The sequence below is a fragment of the Cyphomyrmex costatus genome, unplaced genomic scaffold (assembly GCF_001594065.2).
Source record: "Cyphomyrmex costatus isolate MS0001 unplaced genomic scaffold, Ccosl1.0 scaffold23, whole genome shotgun sequence".
Taxonomy (NCBI): domain Eukaryota; kingdom Metazoa; phylum Arthropoda; class Insecta; order Hymenoptera; family Formicidae; genus Cyphomyrmex; species Cyphomyrmex costatus.
The window spans coordinates 1,442,625-1,457,055 of record NW_017276368.1 but is presented as its reverse complement, the minus strand read 5'-3'; the positions used below and the strand labels follow the sequence as shown (position 1 = coordinate 1,457,055).

The following is a 14,431-nucleotide window of genomic DNA, read 5'->3' as shown; positions in this document are numbered from 1 at the left end:
TTATACGGCCGGGTATTAACAAACATGAATAACAAAACTCTCGTATGTTTTTTCGTTTTTTTTTTCATGTATCATAAAAGATTAGTACAAAAATGTGCCCCTCACATTGTAATTCCACAGAACGCACTTTATCCGAGGGAACATCCTCAGAACGTAGAACATCTTTAGGATGTCACTTAGAAATCTGTGTTGCACAAGAAGAAGTATAAGCCTTACTAGCCGTAAAAAATTGATCAATCGAATGTGAAGAGAATAATCGATTATGATTGGTCAATTTTCTATTACAATTTAAGGCTTCTATTGTGGAGACACCGCTTTACTATTTAAAGAGTGTACGCTTTACTAGAGTAGCATTCTCCATTCTAAGGTAGAGTTCCTGGGTGCGTTTGTGCGCGACGATATTCCACAAAGCAAACACGCGGAGGTGGGAGGGTCTTCTCAGAGGGGACCTCGCTTTACGTTTTCAAAGAAAATTCCCACAGTTTGTTTTTATTTTATCTATTTACAAAGCGCGTTTGGCAGCGCGCTTCTGCGCAAGAAACTTTCTATTCTGTTGCAAGCACTTGCGCTTTAAAGAACAAATCATAGGATATTTTCTACCATCCTTTTAAACGCGAAATAGATATAGCATACTAGTTCGGTCACACGTGCAATATATCGTCTCGATAAGGGCAAAACAGTGTAATATTTTTATTTCAAACTTCACGGAAAGAACGACTTTTGCTGAAGTATTCAGACATTTAGTTACATCTAAAAATAATTTTGTTGGAATTGTCAGATAACTGTGTAGGTTACTCAAGCTGAATAGTTATTAGAATATCAAAGCTTTTGCAGCAGCATTATTCATCATGCTTGAATTTCCTACATAATCATTTTGACAATCCAACAAAATTATTTTCAAATCTATATTTACCTAAACTTTTAATATTTCTATAAAATCGTTCTTGCAAAAATTAGACAAAAATTAAAGAGAGCTGTCTCTAAAAATGAAAGAACGCGCAATACTATAAGCAAATTAAGTAAACTGAAAAACCGCACGTGATTACATGAGTGCAGTTGCCGCCCCTTTCGTGCATTATGATGTATGTATGATTACCAAGCAGAACAATGACAAGTTCTGCTAGATTGAAACGTGTGTACAGTTAATTACGCTAAATAACATTGGTTTTACCTTGTTTTTAACAAAAAGGATTTACTTTTTCTCTTTTCTAACACGAATTTTTTCTAAAAAAAAAAAAAGAAAGAAATATCTTTGTTTTTCTTCTTATATATGTAACAACATAAAACAGCTCGCAGCAAACTGATATTTTACACGAAGTGAATTACAAGATAGATGCTAATATGTAGGTGATATTAAAATTAAAGCGCGCCCCCGTTTTTGCCGCTGTTCTCGCAGTGCAGCGCAGAATGCATCAGTTCATTTTCGTCCGTAGCTTACATCGATTCTCGCGACTTATAACACGTATTGTACATCGATGCATTAATTAATTAAAATTTGAGGTGACGACGTAAAATAGAATCGTTAATTATACTTGAGATGCATTAAAATACAATAACGGGTCGATGGGTTTCTCTGGGCAACTGGATTATACTCATCCCTCATGCCGATAATTTGCACAGATCGAAAATTAACATCACCAACGTAAGCTTGCCATGCATAAGCTCGTAATCAGAAATTGCTAATTTTATTTTATTAGTTTATTCAGTATTATAAAATAAAGTAATTTGGTATAATTAAAAAAATATCTTTACAGTACACGTGTCAATTGAAAATCAGAACATAAGACGCCCTAAAACGTCTTTAGCACTTTGATATACTTTAAGATTTTGATGTTACCCGTACATTATCAAAATTTGGATCAAAATTCTTCGATTTTAAGTCAAAGTTAATCCTATAATATTTTAAGATCTCAGGAAATCACATAAATTAATAATTAAGACAGATTCTTTCAATTTGAAATAACGTATGATGTATACTCTTAAGGGGATTTTAAAGCCATCTGTATTATTGATTCAATACGATTTATGTGCCATTGACATATATCATTACATACTACTTATTACTACATCAATATCGCATGCACGCACACATACATACAAATTTTCCAACTAAGCAATTTTTTATAAAGTATCTAAGCCTAATTCTAAGAACACATTTTTTTGTTTGTTCTCTCTCTCTCTCTCTCTCAGAAGCCGATAACAAAACTATATTTCTTAACTTTTCTTCATTTTTGACTCAAAATCAACTACAATTTCGCTTATACTTTAATTGTGGAGAATTTTTTAATCTGTAAAGACAGAAAATACTTATTTGAGAAATAATCGGTAAAACAGACGACTTTAGAATCTCGTGAGCCCTAACTATCTTAATCGCATAGTATTTCTAAAAATTCAAGGTAATAATTTGAATGAATGGAAATGATATTTCTAGTTACATACCAATAAGAAATATTTTTTCTAATAGGAGGTACCTGTATTTTTTCCGGTATAATAGCGCTAGGTATAAAATACACAAAGCAATAATGAATACAAAGGTTTGATTGGAGGTATCATTATTATACCAGAAGGTTTGCGGGTTATCGCCGTGTCTTTCTTCATTGTTAATGCCAACGGTTCACGAAACGTTGACATTAACAATGAAGAAAGACACGGCGATAACCCGCAAACCTTCTGGTATAATTGAAAAAAATACCCGTGAAAGCCTCAAAAGGTATCATTAACTAGTAGTATTTTTCTTTTGAAGGTGACGGTTCTCATACCTCCTATATCCTCGACGTTACAAATGTATCATTTAGACCAGTTTTTATACAAATGACAATCGACAGCAACAGAGTTATGCGCTATTGCACACCATATTGTTCACTGACGACGCGTCGGATGTGTACTTATGCTCCTTGCACAATGCGAAGCAACGATAGCGATAGAAATAACACAGGAATAACTCATCAAGTATCAAAACCGTAGCATTCTAATATACACGGTTCCTGATAGATCATTTCTGTGTTATTTCTATTGCTATATCAATATTCCCTTACATTATGTAAGGAGTATTACTGTTGCCACAGTAAATATGAATAAGATCACGAATAATTAAGAAATATTAATCACGTCGATTTTATGCTGGGAATTACATTATGAATATACGGAATTCCAAATCGAATCGTACATATAATGTTCGTTTTTTTAATGTTATATTGGGGTACCAACAAAACATGTTTATATTTTCGATATATGAGTAACAATAAAAAACAAGATGAATAACAAGTAGTACAGATATATATACATTTTTCAATAAGAACATTAAAAATCTTGTAATAAGATTTAAAAGTATATAAATAAGGAAGAAAAAGATTAGGATATCTCACAAGGTACACACGCTCTTCATATAAATGTATCCTCCAAATCATTGGTGTATTCAGCAGAAGAAGTATAGCTTTGCAACAGTTGTAAAATTCTTTGATGTGATTAGTCTTGCCTTTATTCTTTACTGGAGCTAAATGTATAAATTAATTATATTAAAGAATCGTACAGCAAGTCGCAAAGCTGCTTTTTCTGCTGAACCATTTAGTACATTTGTACCGTATCTCTTTACAATGGATAACTTCTGATTTCGAGATATAACTTTCACTTTTATATTTGGTGATACTTATATTTCTTGTAATTTATGTAAGGTTTTATTTCACCTCCAGTGTTTAATGATCAGAACGCGTTTTTACCAATAAAAGCGTGCTTTTATCTCTGAAATTTTATAGTATGCATAACGTAAACTACAGCATGTTAGCGAGTTCTGAATACGGACCTAAAAATATATCTGTGTGTACATACAATATATAAAAATTAAATGCCTAATAAATTAACAGAGTACTGTCGCTTCAAATTTTCATTAATCTATTTCATTTTTCGACGAACGTTTGTATATTTTATTATACGTTTGTGTATATTTTATTTTATGGAATCCTCTCTCATATACATAGTAAAGGATATTTACGTCAACGTTAACTGATCTATCAAGATAGGCGCTTCAAATTAATTTGGATCGTGCTACATTAACTTTCTATGGGATCATTATGGGTATAATTGATATGTGCATGTGCGCGTTTGAGTGCTTAAGAGATATGGCTAATTAAAACACATTGATATTACTTTAGCTTCGTTAACATGGTTTTTTGCTTTATATTCTTCGGATATTACAACCAATGCGGACATTTTGTCCGCATTGGTTGTAACGTTCCATTGTAGTCGGCGACAAAAGGCTCGTGCGATACATTGTCAGACATGCGCGCGTTTATGTATGTACACGGGACATGAGGAACGGGCCAATTGTAAGTAGAATCAAGTAATAACAATGACTATCCGAGTGAATATTCATGACCCATATTGCCGAGAAGGCTAGTCCAAACCGACTAAGTGCTTTCTATGATTACTTTGAAATTCGAGTCAGCGTCGGTCACGGAACAGTCGGAGCACAGTTTCAATTATGGAAACGCCATTAGTTAGTACTATCGATTTTCGATGTCTAAAGATATCAGTCATTCAGATAATCCATTATTCGAGGCTGGGGATATTTTATCAATTCCCATGTGTGGAAAATAAATAAATTAAAAGTGATTCATTCTCGCCATTATTCCTATCTGATGTTTTTTTTTTTGTAATGAGAGCAGGTCTTTTTTTGCAGAAATCACTTTTTCTAATATTTTTTAATATTCAAGATAGAGTAAACTTATTATGTATAAACTAATTACGGGATGGATATTTTATTAGCTACCATATTATCATTCGATACTATATTACATGAGAAAATAAAGATGAAAATTTATATGGACGCACTGTACGATTATTATTATTTTCACATACAATCAGTAACGTATTCCGAATAAGATATGGCAAAGACGTATTTCATATCAGGAATAGAAGTAAAGGATTGGATTTGATGCAACATTTTTCGCATCAATTCGTAGCTTTTCACGTTAAATTTGAATTTGATACGCTGTTCCTTTCACGAATGCAGGAAGAGGAAAAGAGATAGCAAAGTACACATCGTAGCCTTACATCAAAAGTGACATAACTTAAAAAAATTAAGTTGTTCAAAAGAACGGAAAAATCATTTTTTAATTTAAATTAATTATTATTTAACTCTCTTAGACCTGATGAAAATTATTGAGCGGACGGAGATTCATTTTTTAAATCTTACAGCTTTTCCTTAAGATTATGATTTATCTTATCGTACTTTTTGCTTCAAAATAGGCATTCTTTTAGCTCTATCACTATCAATAATTCAATGAAAGTAATGTATTTTTAATATAATCAAATGTTATGTTTGTCATTTTTGTTTTACAATCTTTAGAAACTATTCTTTCAAAGTTGCAACAATTTTGACGATTTTTTAAAACTATTCTTATTAATTAATATAATTTTAATAATATTTAATGAAGTTTTTAGTTCACTTTTTATGATTGCTAGAGTAATATTTACCTAATAACGTTTTTCATTGGCAAAACGAAAGTGTGTACTTAATGCATTTTGAAACCATTGTGCACAAATCGACCTAAAGTTGTATGTTTAATAAAAATATAGAAACGGATTAAACTGTGAAATTCTCGATACAATTTATTGTGCTATTTGATAAAATATATAATACGTTGCACATTTTATTAATTGGGAGATATCCTACTTTTATTATATATTCAAATTAGAGTAATGAACTATATATAACAGCTTTAATGTGCATGAGTAAGCATCAGTTCATCCAATAAGAAAAGTTATAATTCACGATAATAAAAATAAAAAATCACGTTTTTAATTGTATCACTTTTAAAGTAAGAAAACGATATCTTATTTTTAGATTTCCGTTTTTTCTCGTAATACGATAGTGCTTTCTGAGTGCAACATTTCCTTCTACATTTTTATATTTATGGTTACACGTCCCCCTAGAATTTCGTTGTAATGTATGAGACACTGCAATGCAGGTATCACGCAATGAACAAACCGCGCAAGATTTTTTGTACACTTTGCAACGTGCATAAATTTTTTATATCACAAAATGTATCACAAAAAATTAACCTACTTGAGTTAAAAATGCATGATATTGCAAAAAAAATAATAATATTTTTTGAAGATTAAAATTTAAAGCTATTAATGCGATTGAACGAATCATTAATTTCTATTTATTCATGTATTTGCTTAAATGTATAATAATTATTATATTTCTGTTATTAAGCAAATGTAACAATTAACATATTCCCAATTTTATATTTCTATTATTGCGTAAATATAATAATTAATTGGGAAAAGTTGGTGAATGTGTATATTAGTTGCCTAATTCGTACCTCTCTCATTAAAATTTTGGCGGATTGATACTGACTCGACTGAATCAATCCACCGAAACAATTACACATATATAAAATTTACCTCTTCACATAAAAATTTGTATTAAACAGATTTAACTCATTTACAATTGTATATTTAAAATTATAATTATAATTTGACGAACAATTTCTATAGGTTTGTATTACACAACTATATGGACTTATTGAATACCGAGAAATTATCTACATTCGATCTTGCAATCGTTTGCAAGTAGTTTCGGGTTCTTCAAGAAACGTTCATCAGATAAAAGCTTATAATCCATATACTTTGCGCTTCGATAATTCATATTCATTACTGCGAATTCAACTAATTATCTGAAGAAGGCTCAATCTGATAGCCAAAACATGTAATATATAATTTTTTTTTTCAAATTATATCTAATTATATTTCCTATCTTTCTTTAATGTGAATCGTTTTTATAACGTTATATTATCAAAAAGAATTGACTCTTACATGTCCTTTTTATTGTTTACGTATTATTGTTGACAAAAAGAACTCTTGTATCGAAGTATTTATTTCTAATTTTATTTGTAAAACTTTTAATTTTTAATTTGTCTATATATATAATCTATATTACACGAATATTCAAAATTATATTGCTTATTTTATAACGGTATGTTGTATATTTTATAACAACAATGAAAATTGTACTATTATAATAAGCTGGATGCTAAAAATTTATTGCAAGATGTATTTTTTTTCACTATATGCGAAAAATATCGTAATCGATCAATGTAACTCTTTGCTCGAGAGACTTCTTTTTCCCAGATCTCAAAAGAAACACGAAGATTTAACGGCAATAAGAAAGCTTTTTCTTTCTTCTTTTGAGAAAGTCTGAAAGATCAAGCCTCTTGAGGATATGAAAATAACAGTAAGACCATGTAAACATATCGCGGTTTCCACGTATATTTGACAAGCTCTTTGTGCTCTATGACAAACTATAACATCACAGAAGTTCATTTCGGTATTTCATACCAACTAAGAGCATGCTCACTGTAATGAAACTTATTTGGAACTGTTACGACTAATGAAATAATTACGGCTTTTGACTTATTGTTAGTCCTTAAAGCCATGTCTTAATTCTTACATGACATATCGGCAGTCTTTGATATCGTTTCATTTAGACGTCCCACGTAGAGTTGTTCAAAAGCTTGTACAAAAACATAATGATTGCTCTAAGCATTAGTCTCGATATTGCAAAATTATTTAAATTAAAAATTTAAAGAATGTTACATAATAACTTAATTTTCTTTAATATTAGGAATGGGCATTAATTTTAAAGAATTTTTTGATAAAAATACGGTTAATGGCCTTGAAACATCTGGAAATCGTTGATCGATCAACATTTAATGATTCTACAAATTCTTCTTGCGTTTGACTCGGGTCTTGATCGAGTAAAGCTTTCACTTCCTCATCTTCAAACTTTTTCGGCTGGCCTGGACGTTCCTTGTCTTCCGTGTCAAAATCACCTTTTTCAAAGCGTCGAAACCAATACTCACATTGCAATCAATGAAGTAAAATCATCATAAGCTTCCGACAGCATTCGTTAAATCAGCAGCACTTTTCTTCAAATGGAAATGAAAAAGCAAAGCTTTCTGCAAATTGCGTTTTGTTGGCACAAAATTCGACATATTCAATGTTCAAAAAAACAATGCTGTTTTCACTTCGACAAAATAACACATACTGAAAACTAAAGCCATATGATGGTGCTTTGACATGAAGGTAGCAACAATATGGCCCGATGCAATATAGTATATTAGTTGTGCCATCTCTTGAAAATTCTTTAAAATTAATGCACACTCTTAATAACTTAAATTAATTTTTTAATAACTTAAATTAATTTATTTAAATTTAAATATTTTCCAAAATTTTATTCCAAAATTTGTATTACAAAGTAACAAAAAATATATTAATTATTAATTAAAATAATTAGAAAAAGGATGTCATTCTTTTTTTCACAAATATGATAACTTAAATTAAAAAGAGATCCGTTTAAATTATATAGATTTTAAAATTTTATTTTATTTTTTCATTAGTTGAGGCGTCGAATGGCTCGCCGCTCGTTGCGATTGATTCACGATTTATAAATCCGAGTTCAATCCCATCTGCGCCCACATATGCGACCTTCCGCGTTTTTAAGGAACCGAAAATGACTTCATCTGATGATTAAGAGATTTATAATCACCAGCGTCATTCAAATCCGGCCTTAAATAATTTTCGACGATATTATCAGCCTACCAAAGAAGTTCAAGTCATATGCTCGAAGTCTCGAAATCTCAAGAGGCTTCTTAATCTTGGAAAAACGGACGCAAAGCCTATTTCACGAGGAAGAAGAAAATTTTATTTCAAAATTTTTTCAAATTATTAAAGAAAATGAAAGTGTCAGTCTTTCTTTTACAAATGTCTTTAGATTTTAAAGATACAAGAAGCATGTCAAACTTATTTTCAATAAATCTTGTTTCTTTGGTCCATGGTCAATACTGAAAACGACACACGCGGAAAGGTCCGAATTGTCGGGTCGGTTACGCGCAGTAAGCCAACGTTAAGCTGGCAATCCATCACACGACTAGTAATCGTCGGCCACGGTTTACTATCCGGCCACATACTCGCAGTTACTTAAGGACAATTCTAGCGAGATTGTATACAGAGAGAGCGTATCGCTCTGATAACCCATCCAAGATACGGAATCTTCTTGCCGTTACTATCTCTCTCTTATCAAGAAGTGAGATTCGTGTCAACTTGCATTTAGATTAGACGGCGTATATTCCACCTCGCTTTGCTTGCACAAAGAACTGTAACTCACTAACTCGATGTTTAACACGTCCACGTCTTTTACATCTTTTCCTTATATAAATCAGAATGTAAATAAAAATTTCACTTTGTAATTCACATCTCGGTTTTAGTAAATTTTACATATATATTCAAATTTTCAAAAGCGCGAATATGTGTGTTGCGATGTAACTAAAAATTAGAATATATACGTTATATCAACAGAAAAATTGTTGCACAATTACCAAAATTAACCATTTTATAATCATTTTCGGTACCTCAATTATGTTTTTTGGTAAAACTGTAAATATAATTATTATTACTAACTTTATAGTAATATTTGCAATACTATCATTTAAGACAAGAGTAATATAATTGTCAAGCATAAGATCATCAAAAAGATGACTATAAAAGAAATTAACGAAATTTTCAGATTATATATAAATATGGGATCATCATCCCCCCTCGACATAATTAATTATTAACACTACTGTAACTATTAATGATCACATTTGAATGAGCGGAACGTTTAGTTGTTTGAATTGTTTTTTCTTAATAAAAATTTGTAAAATAGCAAAATAGAATTTCCTGACTCTAATACGTATAGTTCTGAATACGAACTACACGTTAAATTTTGTTTATATAAAGCCTGATTGTGAAAATTTAATTTGTATTATTACTAACATTATAGTAGTAATAACTATAAAAATGAAGCTTCTAATTATAATTATTTTACAATATTGTGCAATTATAGTCACAAATACCAAACATCTCTCTCAATGCAGCTACCACCGAAGCAGAGGATTGTCAGTACGAATTCCGTTTATGTCAAGGTCGAGTCGTCGGCTTAATTTAGAATTATATACAACCTTGTAGTCGCATTACTGTAGATCGTAAATCTACCACTTTCATAGAATTACTACGGTGACAAAGCCATTCTCAGCGCAACGCGCTAACTGCAAACTATCGATATTTAATGAAAAAGACCGCGCTAATCGTAATTTCAATTTATAATTTAATACGCATTTAATAAGCAAGCATTTACTGTTTGAATACTGACCGTATTTCAAAGAGACGACGGTATTTTGCACTACTACATACAAGCCTTTTCGTTTATTAACTACATGGTTTTCCGGTTCTGGAACTGCAAACTGTAGGTTCCAACAGTGCTTGGTTATCGAGACTGTAATTGGTTTCCGAGCCTCGTTAAATTATTACAAATTTAAATGATGGACAATAGAAAAGCTAAATTCTCTTCGCTTAATAAAATATTTACAGTGGTGAAATATACGGCAGTTTATATATTTCACATATTAATAAAGGATCAAAAAAGACAAAATTGTTTTATCAGCATAATGTAAAAAGAGACTAAGTAAATGGTTTAATCAATTGTAAAACTAAAAATATTCCATAAAAAAAATATTTCATTTCTACTTTCCATTATACTAACGTATATGTATAGTACATGTATATGTACATATATATATATTATATATTTGCATTTTTAAAGATAAATATATGTCTCTTTTAATAAAAATTATACAGGGAAACAATTTTCCTTTAAAATTTATCCAAAATAGTTATACAAAATTTTAAAGAGTTTTATCACTTCAATAAAATTAATCAAACTTATTTTATATTTTATTGTAGTTTTATTAATGAAAAAGAGAGATTTAAATAAAATTCTTTGAAATACAATGTTGTTCCATGATTACCATATTTTTAGGATAAAATAAAAAAAATCTTTTCACGTTTTTATATTTCATGTAAATTAATGTTTCGATAAAACGACTGATTGACCCATATTTTTAACAACCTAAGGACATTCAATGGTTATCCACGAGTAAAAACTGAAGTAATTTCGGTGAATTCAATTTTGAAATATGATATAGATATTTGTTCATTGTTATATGTTTTTCTGTTATCACGAACAAACAAAGAATTTTTTTTCTCCTCCGTGTAATATACCATAGAATCAATATTGCGTCAATGTGTGAATCCTTGCTGAAAAGTTCGCGCTCGCGCTCTTCAATTTTTTAATGGAAACTGCCATTCGAGGGTCGCACGATGGCCTCAAAATGCAATTTTTATATTACGAATGAGAAATTAAAAACAAGCTTAAAATAATAAAAAAAAAGAAAATTCTCTCTCCCTTATCAGCCTCTCTTCATGCAGACAAATGAAAGATACAAAGCTCAAAAAAAGATACATCAGAAATAACATAAGAAAATGTATTGAAAGAGAAATACCTAAAAAAATTACATTGAACACAGAATATATAAAAGTTAATTCGTAACTGAAACAGCGGTACTTGTCGATAAGTAATGCACTCTGCAAATTAAAGGATATAAAGAATATATGTAATATATATAAAATTATTATAATTTTTACCATGTACCCTTTATTCTTGGTCTAGTGTATTGTGTGCATGAGTTCTCTGTTACATTTAATAAACTCGCAAAAACAGTTTTCTACTGTCTAAACCTGTCAACGTTTAATCTTATGACGTTATTTTACGGCAAAATGGAAGTTATCCAACCTGTTTTAATTCAAAAAAATTCTGTACGCGGGATTAATTATATAACTTACCCCTCTAATTTTGTCACATAACGCTGCAAACTGTCGCGTAGCAAGGTATCCAGGATAAATTGTTGCAAAAGACTATAGAGTACAATTCGCAGCACGTTCGGGATTGTTATAGATTTTCGCACGCGAGATGAGACTTCAATAAAATCACTCGCGTCAGACGGTATATCTCCGGATATATCTTCGCCGTACGCCGTTTACACGGACGTGCAGATGCGCTGCAATTCGAACACTGTTTTCCGATACATTTCACCTCTCGTCAGTTAGAGAATCGATAGACATTTCCTACGAGGAAAAGAAGAGAAAAGAGGAAGAGAGAAAAAATCGAAATTCCTAGTGTTAGATGATGCTTCCCAAATAACAAAATGTCATTATGACGAAATTTAAGATTATTTTTTGTCATTTAACACTTTAAATTAAATAATATCGTAAAAGAAATGCAACATTTGTGACAATATATTATTATAAATATTATTTAGTATGTTATCGTTTAATTGATATTTCAAAGTCATATTTAATGAATAAATAATAAATGACGTTATTAATTACTTTTTTTTTTTTTTTAAATTAAACAATAAAAGAAGTAAATATATCACACACACACTATTTACTTTCCTACACAAAATAAACGATTTTATGAAGAAAACTTAAAATAAGAAACAAATCTGAAAATAATTTTGTTGTCTATAAAATAATTGTATAAGACTCTCAAATATAATAAAAAATGTTACAAAAAAAATTGATATTCTAGCAACTATAGAACGTGTTACATAAAATCATTGTAATAATCTAAACAAAATCTTTTTTTTCGGATCTCTATTTAATATAAATTTTTAGATATTTCAGTAAAACCATATTTTCTGTATAATAACATCCCAAATGCATGTTAATGTATTAGCAATAAATTGTGCTATACTAGTGTTGCAATTATTGCCTAAGTATTAATAATAATTAAAAAATATAATAAGATTATCTGAGCCGCGAATGAGACTTAGGCACACTAAATAAGATTTATTTTTAAATTTATTACTTATTAAAATAATTATTTTTAATTTATTTTTTATTTGAACTTTATTATATTCATTTGTATAATAATGTCAAAGTTTTTATATAGAATATTTATAAATAAACAAAAACATTTTTTCATTTATTTACAAATATTCTACATAAAAAATATATTTTATTTTTGTAAATGAGTGAAATAAAGATTTTATTTTCACTTACTGTTAATTTGTATATACCAATACCATATTTCAATATCCTCATAAATAAAATTTAAAAAAAATACATAGACCCTATTCGACTTATTAATCAATAATATTAAGCATTTTTCATTATTTATCATAGCTTATTTATTTTACTGAAAAATAATTTGTATCTTATTGTTAGTTTACATTACGTATTATATAAGATTACGTATATTTCTCATCAAAGTTATGCTACAATTTTGTCGTAGGTATCACGTCATTGATTTTTGTTTTAGGATTTAATTTTTTGTCTTTTTATGTGTGGATGTGATTTTAATAATGTTATATTGACTCACAATAGGCATTATATATAATAATACCTACTTGAGTTGTGATGATTCTCAATCGATAGAATTCACGATACTGTACCGATTGCGATAATAATAAAATTCGTTTCGGCTACCATAAAAGCTTTAAAATGAAAAATAAAGGCTGGTAAGAGAAAAAATGGACCAGAGCAGTGATATATTCTTCTGGATACCTAATCAACTTTTTTAAACGCGCCATTCCGGGTTTGCACATAACAAAGGTAAATTGCCCACACTGGCTACGTTTCGCGCATACGATATCCCCGGTTGTCGGAAAATTGAGATGAATGCCAGGCGTAAATGTTTTACAAGCTAAAGGGAAAAATAATTTGCTGTCCGGGTCACAAAGTTACCCTTGCTCATCCAGTACGCAATGTGTACAGACGATACAAGCGGCCACAAGTAACGTGTACAACGACCGCACGCGATTGATTAATTACACTTTGAACAAAATTTGACCTGTTTTGTTACGTTAGTAAATAATCATTTTTTACATATTTTTGTATACTAAATACAAATTTATTAGCAAAAGTTAGCTATCACGTCACACACACACACACACACACACATAATTTTGAGAGAAAAATGGCAACTAATTTTTTTTCTTAATTTTATTAATGCAAATGAAACAGTTGAAATACATTTTGATTCGTTTCAATATAATCTTTTATTTCCAAGATAGCAATTAAAACATTTTTTTTTTCATGCAACACATACACTATCCAAAATTGACTTTTTGCTGTACGCTGTGTAAGTGAATAGTCATTTCCGACATATTTTTGCCTGCTGAACACGAAACCGTTGCTAAAAGTTGAATACACGTCACAGTTTTGAGAAAAATGGTATCAGAGGGAACAAAAATGTAATTATCTTTGACGCCTGCACTTTTGTCAAAATTTTGACGTGATAGCCAACTTTTGTCAACGAATTCGTGTTCAGCACGCAAAAGTACGTCAGAAGTAACTATTTAGACTCATATGGCAAAATTGTGTTCTACAATGTTATTAGTTCGTAACATATTCACGTTGCAATTTATTCGAATTAAACATAATCGAAACTGGAATTTCAATTTGTGAGGACGACCAAGTGTTATTGAGTTACGAGTGCGTGTAACAAATAATGTTAACGTAATAAAAATAATATATTGTATATTGA

At 30.0% G+C, this 14,431-nt stretch overlaps 1 protein-coding gene across 1 annotated transcript in view; it reads right to left on the bottom strand.

Moving 5' to 3' along the window:
• Window positions 1-14,431, bottom strand: part of LOC108773971 (ras-specific guanine nucleotide-releasing factor 1) — a 75,503-nt gene that overhangs the window by 27,361 nt on the left and 33,711 nt on the right. The window lies entirely within an intron of this gene.